The sequence below is a fragment of the Dendrobates tinctorius genome, unplaced genomic scaffold (assembly GCF_039654945.1).
Source record: "Dendrobates tinctorius isolate UK_male_01 unplaced genomic scaffold, ASM3965494v1 ptg000040l, whole genome shotgun sequence".
NCBI classification, from domain to species: domain Eukaryota; kingdom Metazoa; phylum Chordata; class Amphibia; order Anura; family Dendrobatidae; genus Dendrobates; species Dendrobates tinctorius.
This window is the reverse complement of record NW_027361708.1, coordinates 15,101,269-15,115,105: the sequence shown is the minus strand read 5'-3', so window position 1 is coordinate 15,115,105 and position 13,837 is coordinate 15,101,269. Positions and strand designations below refer to the sequence as shown.

At 42.0% G+C, this 13,837-nt stretch overlaps 1 protein-coding gene across 1 annotated transcript in view; it reads left to right on the top strand.

Annotated features, from left to right (window-relative positions):
• LRIT1 (leucine rich repeat, Ig-like and transmembrane domains 1) overlaps window positions 1–13,837 on the top strand; it is a 74,332-nt gene that overhangs the window by 11,546 nt on the left and 48,949 nt on the right. The window lies entirely within an intron of this gene.

Here is a 13,837-nt window from a genome sequence, read left to right as displayed (position 1 = left end):
ACAGGACTTCAAGTAAATAGCTGCCAAACCAGCGCATGCGCAAATGGAGCTCTCGGTCACTGAGCTCTCGATCTGCGCATGCGTTTCAGTAGATATCGGCAAATAGTTGGAAGCAGGCAGAATTCTAGGCTCCGCTGCACATGGAGACCTAAAGCAGAGGAGGAAGAGAAGCGTAATTCTCCTCCTCCTCTGCAGGGATGAATATTGGTTGGCGGAGGGAACTGTTGCTGAGCTGCCTCCACCAATCAGATATCTATCCCTGCACAATGTATAGTGTAGCACTTCTTATTAACACTAGTCTGAGATCCTTGGGAGAGGTCAGCACACATTGAAGGGAAGTATAACCCCCATCATCCTTCAGAATATAATGTACAAATGGATGTATTCTGACAGATGATGGGGGTTGTAGCCATATTTGGTGTAAATGGGGAGGGATTGTAATGTGGCCAAAGAGTTTATTGTGATTGTGACTACCACCTCCCTCATCTTTCAGAATATACCCATGTATACAGTACATTGGTCTATTCCTAATGTTGATGGGGATGGTAGTCGCAATATATGGTACTCCAGGCACTGTACTGTAATTCACAGATCCCCAATAACAGTGCATCATCTGTAGATCCCCCCATAAGTTTGTAACCTATAGATCCCCATAACAATGCGTCACTACAGATCGCCCATAATAGTGCGTCACCATAGATCCCCAATAGATCACCTATAACAGTGCATCACCATAGATCCCCCATAACAATGCATCACCACAGATCACCCATAACAGTGCATCATCACTTTTGGCTGCTGATTCCACTATGTTAAAATAACATAGAAAACAAGAAAATGTGCCATTAGTAGATTGAAGGCGTCCAATCAGCTGGGAGTAGGTCACTGATGTCAGACCTTCTCTAGCGCCAGGATAGCCAGATGTGATGATGCTGCGGTCCAGGGGTTCACCTCCTATGCGCCCAATGGAGCGGTCACAATTACAGGCAGCTGTGGCATTAGAATATAAAGCCCCCGACCGTGCAACAACCCACACAAGCCCCCCCGACGAAGCCCAGCGTGAAATGTGCGTTGGGGCTAGGGACCCGGTGTGCAGTATCTAATGTCCCACATGGGTAATCGCTAGGCTATCAACACTCTCTCCCTTTGCACTTGGCACTTTGCTTTTCAGCGCATATCGATTTCTGCTGTCTTTGACTCATCATGTTTCCAGTGACTATTTCAATTTGACTCTCGGTGTTTCCTGGCTGGTATTAAGTATTATGATGTGCAAATAAATATGTTACAGCAGAAATGATCTATATATATATGGGACTTCAGTTACTTTTTGCTTATATAGCACTAAATGTTACTGCTATCCGAGTCTGTTGTGTCATCACTATTCCATGATCAATATTACTGAATTTTTAAAATAAGTGTCTTATCACTTTTTTTGTATTGATTCAATAAAGATTTATGAATTTTTCATGACATTAACATTTAGGAATTTTTCTTGGGCTTTATACTCCATTTCTTCTCTGTAGGATTACCCATTTTATTTAACGTCTTTTCTGTGCCCCCTCTGAACCTGTTGTATTCTGTATTATCTACATGGAAGAAGCCTTCTGGTTTCAGATCAGTTCCAAGAAATACTGATGATTCTCTGGATATTTGCCATCTTTTCATTCACGGAGATCAGTTCTGCCCTTTTTCCAGGAATTTTCCAAATATACCAAGGACAAGATTAAGTTACTAACAGACTGCAGATTACATATTTTTATAAAAAAGCCTATAGTTTGCTAAAATCTAGCAAGAATACCGCAATGATCTGCATTCTCCACAAATCCTTGCCATATACATGTACCACAATGCCTCCATGTGTAAAGGGAGTACACGGCGCAAATATATCATAAGAATCTGTTGTTTAGGCAATTCTATAGTACAATAATGTTCATTTGTCTATTCCTTACATCCTCTTTTGTTTTCTGCTATTTTTTGTGCATTTTCGCAAAGAAAGTTATAACTGTTTATAGAATAATCATAGAAAGGGACATTATGATTTGTCTTTAAAGGTAAAGGTTCATACGTACGTGTTTTTACTGTAGTTAGGTTTAAAAATAGGGTCTTTGACGAATAATCTGAGAAGCAACTCATGCCAATGATACAGCTCAGCATGAGCGCCAAGTGACAAGACCAGTGGTCAATTTAGTTACGTATGCGGATGTCCAAATTGGATTAGATCCATCCGATAAGCACGTGGACCTGCACTAGGACTTCTTACAGCTTTTATCGTGCCAGAATACTCATCCGGAAGTTTATTTGAGGACTTCAGTGCTTGGCTATCATTTCGCAGTTTTGACATACATTTTTTAGATTTTAAATGAATTGTCTGTATACTTATATAAATTACCCCATCATGAGTGGCAGACACCTTGTTCCCATCAGTCGCAATGCCCCTTCATGAATACCAGCCACAATCCCAAACCCCATTAATACAGACTAACCTGTCGGTAATTCCCATCCTGCTGATCAGAAATATGCTTCCATCTTCAGAAATATGCTACCATCTTTTGTCACTGGGTTCTTTATGAGCATTCAGTTGCTGTCATCCCTGGGCTAATCAATTTGGAGTCTTGGAATCGCAATGAAAATGGAGCCAAAGGACTTGATGCAACATAATACTTGTACTTTCGATATTTAGATACGGAAGTAATAAGGCAATTACTGTTGTACGTATAATTTGGCAAATTATTAGCTGATTAGCTTTTCATTCAAATATACTATTTTGGATGCAGATTTCATCCTGTTTTTTTTAAGACAAGAGTATTCAGATTTATGATGGGTGAACTCATCTTTACATTGGATGTAGAAAAAAGAGATCCTGGTAGCAGGCCTTGGTATCTCTGTTCCCTAGTTTCATAGTTATTCTTGGGACTGCTATCCATTATTATCTTTAATTATGCGCTTTGGGTACCAAGTTGGAAAGTAAATTGAAAAGTTTCAAAAATGTTCAAAAATTAATCTTTCTTAGTGCAATTCGGTATCTCCATCATTTTGCTGCAGAAAACCACAAAGGTACAACCATCAATGTTATTTTTTCACAATAAATGGGTGTAAATACATTGATAAATATGCCACAAAATTCTAATTTATGAAATTAAGGATACCTCTCAGCTAAAGAAAATGTTCATTTTTTTCTGTTATCACCATGGCCTTGATACACACTAAATCTGTACTATATGTTTGCCAGATCTGTTGGTAAATGTTCAAAAAAATTTCCAATTTTAGAGTTACCCATTTTAGATTTTCTGTTTCTTCTATTCTGCTTTGAGACTTAATATATATAATATGAACATTCCAGTATTCCTTGTAACTCCATATATTTCTATCCAAAATCATTCAATATATTAATTTCCCTTACAAATATCATTTTTCCATATAGATTGTAAGCTTGTGAGCAGGGCCCTCATTCCTCTTGGTATCTGATTTGATCTATGTGTTTATTGCTATGCATGCTGTAATGTCTAATATCTGTATAAGTCCCCTCTATAATGTAAAGTGCTGTGGAATATGTTGGAGCTATAGAAATAAAATTATTATTATTATTAGGCATGAAGGCTCTAGCTAGTACTTTACATAAATGCTTAGGTCCCTTTTTTCATTTTTTAATAGCAATTCCAGAATATTCTGTAACTTTCCTAGTGATTTTGCTACTATCAAGCCATTGCTTGATTATCCTTACTTTTTATATCTTCAGACGAATAGGTAGGCTTTTTTTTCATCCAGGTTAAGTCCAGTGCATTAGCCCTCTGTTGACTCTGGTAAGGTATAGTTGCTTGTTGATGCCCTCTTCTGGCCTATCCTGTTGCCTCCTTCCAGCTTTATCTATTTCTCTTTTCTAACATTATTTATTTGAGAGCTTCAGATCCAGGCCATATTCCTAGACGATATACAGTATTTGTTCAGATTCAGTACTGAAAATTAGCAGCAAAATACAATACAACGCATGTGAAATGGATTTAGAAATTCCTCCTACATGATAGATTTTAAAATCTGTAGTACAGTCTGTTTTGTAGCAGATGTAATCTCCTCTGTTGTGAGAGGTGAAATCCACTGCAAATCCATTGTGAAATCACATGGATGTACTGCAGATTGTGAAAGGGTTAGGTGCGGACAATATCCACAGTGGAGGTTCCCAGCCTTATACATGCACTTTTTGTGTTTTTTTTCTACATGAATTTCACTGTCATCACTATTATTTAATTTATTCTCTTTGTTCCTATTCCCAATTTGTTAAACATTCCATTACTTGGCCTCAGGTCACTGTTTATACTATCTTCTACTCATTCTACAATTGTCCTCTAGCTCTGTTCCCTCTTTTACATACTCCTCTAGTCTTTAGCCCTCCTTGTGTTACCTTTTCTACTTGAACAATCTTTTCCGGGGCTATTTGATAAAGTATTCTGGTTGTAATGGTTTATGGGTCACCATGATGCAGTTTCTTATTTTTTATGTGTCAAGTTATCATAAAGTGTCGCTAACTAATGAAATTTAAATACTATCTATGACTTTTAACTATCGTTAAATGATCGGTATTTTAAAGAGATTTTATATCACAATTATAACCATGTGCACAATTATTACTATCCATGTGCCCTATTAATACTATCCATGTGCCCTATTAATACTATCCACGTACCCTGTTAATACTAATAGATGCCATAATTTAGATTAAGTCCCCACCCTTATTTTGTACTAAGATATTAGTTGGATATTGGTATCAAAACTTGAAGGTCAAACTTACTCTTGACTTTAAACATGGGATACTTGCCTTTCTTTCTAGGCTATTATACGAAATATTTGATAATGCAAATTCATATTTCATCATGTCATCAACTCTGATAATGCTGCTTTTAATACCTGGGAGTAAAATAATAGTAATAAGATATGGCACCTACTACATATCAATGACACACCTGTAGCTGCATGTATGACTAGAAAACCTACAAAAGACAAAATGAAAAAAACCCTGCTATAATTAAATAAGTAAAAAGCAAAAGTGCATTTAAATCATACAGAGTTCTTAGTAATACTGTATTTGATCAAACATAGCATAAAAGCCGTCCCACCATCGACAAGGTGACTCTGTGGTCGGGGCGGTACTACACTGTTTAGTATTAGTAACCTTATCAAGTGTCAAAGTTGACGTCTGTGTGAATAAGGGCAGACAAGGACTGGGTCAAAACCACCAGACATTGTGTTTTGTAGGTTTTGTATGCTTTTTGGCCATGTGAACATGCATTTATATGCTGCATGTGTACCAACTCAAACCAAGCTCAATTTTTGTGTTTTTTCTTTATGTGTGGCTAGAAGCCCACTGTCATACAGACACCTTCTGCTGGTTTGTGCAGATACTATTTGACACATTATTCTTGGTATGTGACATTTCACTTGTAGTAAAGAATGGATCAGTCGTGGAACCAGTGGAATGACCATATCTCCAAAGTGTCCCAGGAGCAATTTTCCAACAGCACAACATTAAAATGCATGTTGCTAGTTTTACTGTGAGCTGTCTGTGTGGACTAAATGTACTATCAAAACCAGATCATCTCTGGACTTGTCTCCAGGAAAGCATATCTGGGACGTCATTGGTCAGCAATTGCAAAAAGAGCTGCCAGCTGCAGATCTTGGAAAATTGACCAAATGCATTCACTGTGGCATATCATGCCTCAGACTGCCAATAATAACCTCTTTGATAGCAGTCAAGGCATGTACAGTGGGGCAAAAAAGTATTTAGTCAGTCAGCAATAGTGCAAGTTCCACCACTTAAAAAGATGAGAGGCGTCTGTAATTTACATCATAGGTAGACCTCAACTATGGGAGACAAACTGAGAAAAAAAAATCCAGAAAATCACATTGTCTGTTTTTTTTTCATTTTATTTGCATATTATGGTGGAAAATAAGTATTTGGTCAGAAACAAAATTTCATCTCAATACTTGGTGATATATCCTTTGTTGGCAATGACAGAGGTCAAACGTTTTCTGTAAGTCTTCACAAGGTTGCCACACACTGTTGTTGGTATGTTGGCCCATTCCTCCATGCAGATCTCCTCTAGAGCAGTGATGTTTTTGGCTTTTCGCTTGGCAACATGGACTTTCAACTCCCTCCAAAGGTTTTCTATAGGGTTGAGATCTGGAGACTGGCTAGGCCACTCCAGGACCTTGAAATGCTTCTTACGAAGCCACTCCTTCGTTGCCCTGGCGGTGTGCTTTGGATCATTGTCATGTTGAAAGACCCAGCCACGTTTCATATTCAATGCCCTTGCTGATGGAAGGAGGTTTGCACTCAAAATCTCACGATACATGGCCCCATTCATTCTTTCATGTACCCGGATCAGTCGTCCTGGCCCCTTTGCAGAGAAACAGCCCCAAAGCATGATGTTTCCACCACCATGCTTTACAGTAGGTATGGTGTTTGATGGATGCAACTCAGTATTCTTTTTCATCCAAACACGACAAGTTGTGTTTCTACCAAACAGTTCCAGTTTGGTTTCATCAGACCATAGGACATTCTCCCAAAACTCCTCTGGATCATCCAAATGCTCTCTAGCAAACTTCAGACGGCCCGGACATGTACAGGCTTAAGCAGTGGGACACGTCTGGCACTGCAGGATCTGAGTCCATGGTGGCGTAGTGTGTTACTTATGGTAGGCCTTGTTACATTGGTCCCAGGTCTCTGCAGTTCATTCACTAGGTCCCCCCGCGTGGTTCTGGGATTTTTGCTCACTGTTCTTGTGATCATTCTGACCCCACGGGGTGGGATTTTGCGTGGAGCACCAGATCGAGGGAGATTATCAGTGGTCTTGTATGTCTTCCATTTTCTAATTATTGCTCCCACAGTTGATTTCTTCACTAAAAGCTGGTTGGCTATTGCAGATTCAGTCTTCCCAGCCTGGTGCAGGGCTACAATTTTGTTTCTGGTGTCCTTTGACAGCTCTTTGGTCTTCACCATAGTGGAGTTTGGAGTCAGACTGTTTGAGGGTGTGCACAGGTGTCTTTTTATACTGATGACACGTTTAAACAGTTGCCATTACTACAGGTAATGAGTGGAGGAAAGAGGAGACTCTTAAAGAAGAAGTTACAGGTCTGTGAGAGCCAGAAATCTTGATTGCTTGTTTCTGACCAAATACTTATTTTCCACCATAATATGCAAATAAAATGAAAAAAAAACAGACAATGTGATTTTCTGGATTTTTTTTTCTCAGTTTGTCTCCCATAGTTGAGGTCTACCTATGATGTAAATTACAGACGCCTCTCATCTTTTTAAGTGGTGGAACTTGCACTATTGCTGACTGACTAAATACTTTTTTGCCCCACTGTACGTGGGTGTATTTCTGCCCAAATTAGCAAATTTTGACTTTTCTTTCCTTGTGTTGCAATTTCAATTTTGAGGAGTGTATTCATAGCATGTTCTTTAAGATGGGGAACTGATTTTAAGATTTAGTCTGGCCAAACACTTTGCTAAAAGTTGGCTGAACTTGTATGGGGGCCTAGTGACTATCCACCGACAGCAAATGTTGGGGTTATAATGTTAAGGCATGTTCTTATTCAAAATGCCATATACGGTAATTTGTTTTTTTCCTATAAGAAAAGAATATCAAAATTTTGAGTTTCTTATTATTCTCTTACATTTAATAAAATGAACAAAAAAAAAACATGAAACAGGTATGCTTAGGCAAAGTGAAGTACAAGTTTATTATGAAGATGGAGAGAATATCTTATTTCAAGTCTTTTCATATATGTATAAAATTCATGAAGACAAAACCCTAGTATTAAAACTTAACTTTTGATAAATTGAAAATCCTTTTATAGGATTAGAAATCCAAAACATTGACAAAATAGAGCCAAGAAGAAAGTAATGTACATGACAAAAGTGATGATATTCCATGAAGTATATACAATAAATTAATGTACTATCTACATGCAGAATATCAGAAAATTTATAAAGGCAAAGCCTGTATACACGGTAAGCCACTGTAGGAAGGAGGGCCCTATCTGTGAACAAGAGATAAGTACAGTATATATGTAGAAACATGACCTGCATGTAGATGTTAAACAGATACAGATATAGGGAGTAGGCAACAGTGTTAGGGACGGCAGAACACACTAACTATAAATAATAGGAAGTGCGTTCGCCGCCCGGGGTCCACCGTGCAGTAGGTGTAACAACCGCTGCTGAGTAATGGCAGACTCGCTATATGGCGGTATACTGCGCTCGGGTTAAATATCACCCGAGGTGCGCAGAGCGGACTCTGTTAAACTCACAGAGGCGCTTTAGTATAAATAAAGCATAAACACCGAGCCTGTTAGCTTCACAGGTCTCTGCTGGCGTGCACACACGGTATATGGTCACAGGACACGGCCCAAGGCAGAGGTCGGTGTCCGTCTTGACCTACCGTGCGTGCAGCGTCGCTACTGGGGATGCCGGTAAGCGCTGCTAACTGCAGCACGGCGGCCACTACTGCCGCTGTACGGCAGTGCCGTGAGGCATAACACTATCAGACGCTAGTTTAGCGGTGCGGTATGCACTGTGGCATATGGCTTGCCACTGACTGGCGCTGACTATAACTCTAACTCCCTAACCACATATGTAATATCAGAAGGAAGGGGTTTCAAATGAGTCAGTCACCAGAATCATACATGCGTCACCATTCATACATAGCAAGTATAGTCTTATACTAGTGCATGGCGGAATGGCCATGCGCGCTTTTTATAGCAGCCGGGACCTTCCGGAAGCTTGCAGATCTCCGAGATGGACCAATGAGATCTGGAGCAGGACCTGAGCACATGACTCCCGATCTCCAATGGGAAATCGTCTCATGAGCATGCTCAGTAGGAGGACAGAGGGACTTAGCCCCTGGAGAGATTTGCTGCAAGGCAATCTCTGCGGTAGATAAACAGCAAGAGACCGCAGAATGTAAGGGTCTGGATTCCTGCAGAGCAGATGCAGAAATCTGAAGCCTAACATTACCCCCCCTCCTAGGACCCCTCCTCCCTGAGCCTTCTGATCCACCACCTAGTGCCCATCAGGGGCATAGGCCTCAGACCCGTCCGAAGGCAAGTCTGATGTTCCGGTAGGTGATAAGGAAAACCGGGACATGTGGAAGGCATCAGAGGTGGCAAGGTCGCCAGGTTTGAGAAGGGATGCGTGGGAGACAACGGGGGCGGCAAAATCGCCAGGAGCAGAAGCTAAAGTGGAACGCCACAGTGTGTCAGCTGGCATCTCCACTCTCTGTTTAAGGAAGCAATTCCGAGCACAAAAGGCGCAGTCCCGAATATACTTTTTAACGTCCCAAGCCCTGTGCAGCCACCAATATGACCCCACCAGGAGTTTTGTGGTCTGCATGTAGCCACAGTGACCACCCTTCCTGGAGGCATGTGCCCATGAGAGAACCCTTAGCCAAAGGCAGGGAGGGATAAAGGTCTTGCCCTGCAGCACAGAGTTTGGCCATTGCGGGGCACTGTTGTCCTGAGAAACAGCGTGTTGACAATGGTAACCGCAAATGGAGTTTTGTGCCAGACGCAACTCGAGAACGGCGCGAGACACCTCCATGGGCTCTGGGAGTGGAGTCCCTGGCTCGGGTGGTTCCAGAGGCTCAAAAAAGTTGGGAGCCGAGGTAACCTTCCGTATGGATTGAGCACGCTCCAGGCCGCGCTCCGAAAAATGGAGATCAATGCGGGTGGAAATGGCAATCAGCTCTTCCAAACTTGCATGAACCTCTCTGGTAGAGAGAGCATCCTTAACATGCTCCGCCAAACCTCTCCAAAACACAGAGATGAGGGCTTTGTCAGACCACTCCAGCTTGGAAGCCAGTGTCCGAAAACGAACGGCATACTGACTAACCGAGAGGGATCCCTGAGTCAAAGCAAGTAGCTGAAGAGAGGTGTCATGCGTGACCCATGGTCCCAGGAAGACCTGCTTAATAGCTGTTAAAAACTGGGAGACAGGGCAAAAGCTTAGAACAAGGATGAATGCTCATCGTCACACAATAAGAGAAAAAAGAATGGATCTACCTGTGGCAAAACATTTCTGTATCCCTGATCACAGCAGCATGGATATGAAATTACTGGTATTGAAAGGTAACTTCACATCTCAGAGAGAGAGACGAGTTTGGGAGTACAAATTTATGACGAACTTTGACACTCTCAGTGCTGGAATGAATGTGTCGCATGGATTTATGTCTTTTTACATCAATTAAGGAATTTCCTTTTAAAACCTTGCAGGGCAACACAGAACTAGACCCCAATCAGAGGACCATAAAACATCCAGACTCCTTATCTATGAACTGGTCCAATGTTTATATTTATGTTTCTCCCTCTCCCATATTGATAGTTCTGCTTCACGTCACTTGTCTTATCTATTGCATTTTTTCTAGGCTGTATTGTGCATAAATATGTGACTTCAGATTTTGTATTAGTCTAGCCTGATGAAGAGACCTGAGTAGTCTCGAAAGCTTGCAATGTATTACCATCTTTTCAGTTAGCCATTAAAAGGTATCAACTACTGAGGACTCTCAATCCTGAATATTTTTCTATCTACTGGCTAACACGGTACAAAGATATACATCTTTCCTGAGCAGCGGTCCGAAACTCTGGGTCACCACGCTCCCATAGTGGCGTAGCCCACTCCAACGCCTTGCCCGACAGAGGGTAAACAATAAACTCCACCTTGGCCCAGCCAGTAACTCCAGCAGGATAGAGCACTGGCTGACGAAACCCCTACAGGAGGCGCCATCGCCAGAAAATTTATCGGGCAATGGGAGGCGGGTAACTGTCGGCGCGTGGGAGGACGTGGACATACGTGAAACCGCGTCTGCAATTGCCTGTACAGCAGCTTCAGTGGATTTCGCAGCTGAGATATCACTCTCAAGAGTAGCCAACCGGCCTTCTAGCTGCCGAAAATACTGTAAGAGTTGCTGCTGTTCTGCCATCACTAGCCAGACCCTGGCGCTAGTATAATGTTAGGGACGGCGGAACACACTAAATATAAATAATAGGAAGTGCGATCGCTGCCCGGGGTCCACCGTGCAGTAGGTGTAACAACCGCTGCTGAGTAATGGCAGACTCGCTATATGGTGGTATACTGCGCTCGGGTTAAACGTCTCCCGAGGTGCGCAGAGCAGACTCTGTTAAACTCACAGAGGCGCTTTAGTATAAATAAAGCATAAACGCCGAGCCTGTTAGCTTCACAAGTCTCAGCTGGTGTGCACACACGGTATATGGTCACAGGACACGGCCCAAGGCAGATATCGGTGTCTGTCTTGACCTACCATGCGTGCGGCGTCGCTACCACAGATGCCGGTAAGTGCTGCTAACTGCTGCACGGCAGTCACTACTGCCGCTGTACGATAGTGCCGTGAGGCATAACACTATCGGACACTAGTGTAGCGGTGTGGTATGCACTGTGGCGCATGGCTTGCCACTGACTGATGCTGACTATAACTCTAACTCCCTAACCACATAAGTAATATCAGAGGGAAGGGGTTTCAAATGAGTCAGTCACCAGAATCATACATGCGTCACCATTCACACATAGCAAGTATAGTCTTAAACTAGCGCATGGCGGAACGGCCATGAGTGCTTTTTATAGCAGCCGGGACCTTCCGGAAGCTTCCAGATCTCCGAGATGGACCAATGAGATCTGGAGCAGGACCTGAGCACATGACTCCCGATTTCCAATGGGAAATCGTCTCATGAGATTGCTCAGTAGGAGGACAGAGGGACTTAGCCCCGGGAGAGATTTGCTGCAAGGCAATCTCCTCTGCGGTAGATAAACAGCAAGAGACCGCAGAATGTAAGGGTCTGTATTCCAGCAGAGCAGAAGCAGAAACCTGACGCCTAGCAAACAGATAAAGTATAATGATAGATATAAAGTTATGGGAACAAGGAGGGATCTTTGTTATCTAGCTCAGATTTATCCCTACTAATAAGACCTTACCTGACCATAGAAGTTTGCTCCCTAGATGACTAGATGGTGCTTTCCCTCGTCATCAACTGTGCCCTTAATATCTCTGTTAGAACCCTCATTATGCAGGAATATATACTACAGAATGAAACAAATGTGATAAGGAGTCACCAACTAGGTATTGTAGTATTAATAAATATATAGCAAATTCACCATGATATTGCATGCATAGAATAGAACAGCAAAATGTTAATGCATAGAGTGCTAAGATTCAGTAGCATTTAACTAGAACACTAAATCAAGAACTACTGTATATCCTGCATATATAAAAAGGTACTCAAAAGACATATTTAGTTTTCATGAAATTCTAGCACATTTGTCCCTTTAGATGTAGGGTTCATCAATCGATAGATTCGATCTTGCTTAAGGTTTGAGAGTCTGCAGCCAGTATGCTACCATGTTATCCCTTCAGTGGCTGGTCCATACCACGGGAGTGACAAATTCTCCCTTGAACACAGCTCCACAGTGGTTTTTTTTTTTCATTTTATATTTGCTTTGCAGATTCAATAATAAATGACAGATTAAAAGGTATAGCATTCTAGGCTATTTTTTTATGCAATGATGCACCACCGCTGTCCATTATTAGAGATGGGCAGACAACTGAATGTTCGGGTCTGGCGTGTTCAGTCAGTCAGTTACAAAAAGTTTGGGTTCGGGTATCAGAACAGTACCAAGACCCGAACCCGAACCCAGACCCCATTCACTTGAATGGGGGGCCCGAACATCCAGTGTTTGCAACCAAGTCACGTGCATGACAGCTCGGCAAACACTGCTTCTGATCGGTGGTGAAATCATCCCCGCCGGTTAGAGAGCCGCAGTTCCCACGATGTCAAACGACAGCGTGAGCACTCAGCTGTGATCAGAGGTATAAAGTTTGTATGCCTTTATAAAGTCTTTATTTACAATATAACTATAGGATTAGTTATAGATAGGTATCGTATACACACCTCTCCATTACTAAGCCGTAGGCTTGATGTCACCTTGAAATATAAAGGTGACATCAACCCCAGAAGTATTAACCCCTCATGCCACCACTACAGGGAAAGTGGGAAGAGCAGGGCAAAGCGCCAGAATTGGCGCATCTAATAGCTGTACCTTTTCTGGGCAGCTGCAGGATGCTATTTTTAGACTGGGAGGCTAATATCCATGGCCCCTTACCAGCCTAAGAATACCAGCACCCAACTGTCTGCTTTAGCAAGGCTGGTTGTCAAAAAAGGCGGGGTCCCCATGCCGTTTACTTTTAATTATTTATTTAAATAATTAAAAAAAAACAGAGTGTGGACCCCTCTATTCTTGATTACCAGCCTTGCTGAAGCTGACAACTGAGGTTTGCAGCCCCCAGCTGTGAGTTTTGCCTTGCTAGTTATCAAAAATAGAGGGAAACCCATGCCGTTTTTTATAAATTATTTATTTACAGCGCAGGAGCCGTTATTAGCTGTAAATATTAGCGGCAGCAGGTGTCGGATGATGTGAGCTCTAGTTCCATCCACAGACACCAGGTAAACTTTATACCTCCGATTACAGCACAGCGCTCACTATCTTTTGACAGTGTGGGAACTGCGTCTCTCTGACAGGCGACGATGATTTCACGGCCAATCAGAAGCGGTGTTTGCCGTGTTGTATTGCATATGACAGCATGACAAAAACCCGGTGTTCAGGCAGCCAAATCCGAACAGTAACACAGAATTCCTGGTGAAGTCCAAGTTTGGTGTCCGTGAACAAACAGTAGGTATATCTTTTGGTAGGTCAGGAGACATAACCCAGTGTTCATATGAGCCTGAACGTTGAATTGATGTTTGTTGCAGCTTATTGTGTTGATATCCTTGTAGGACA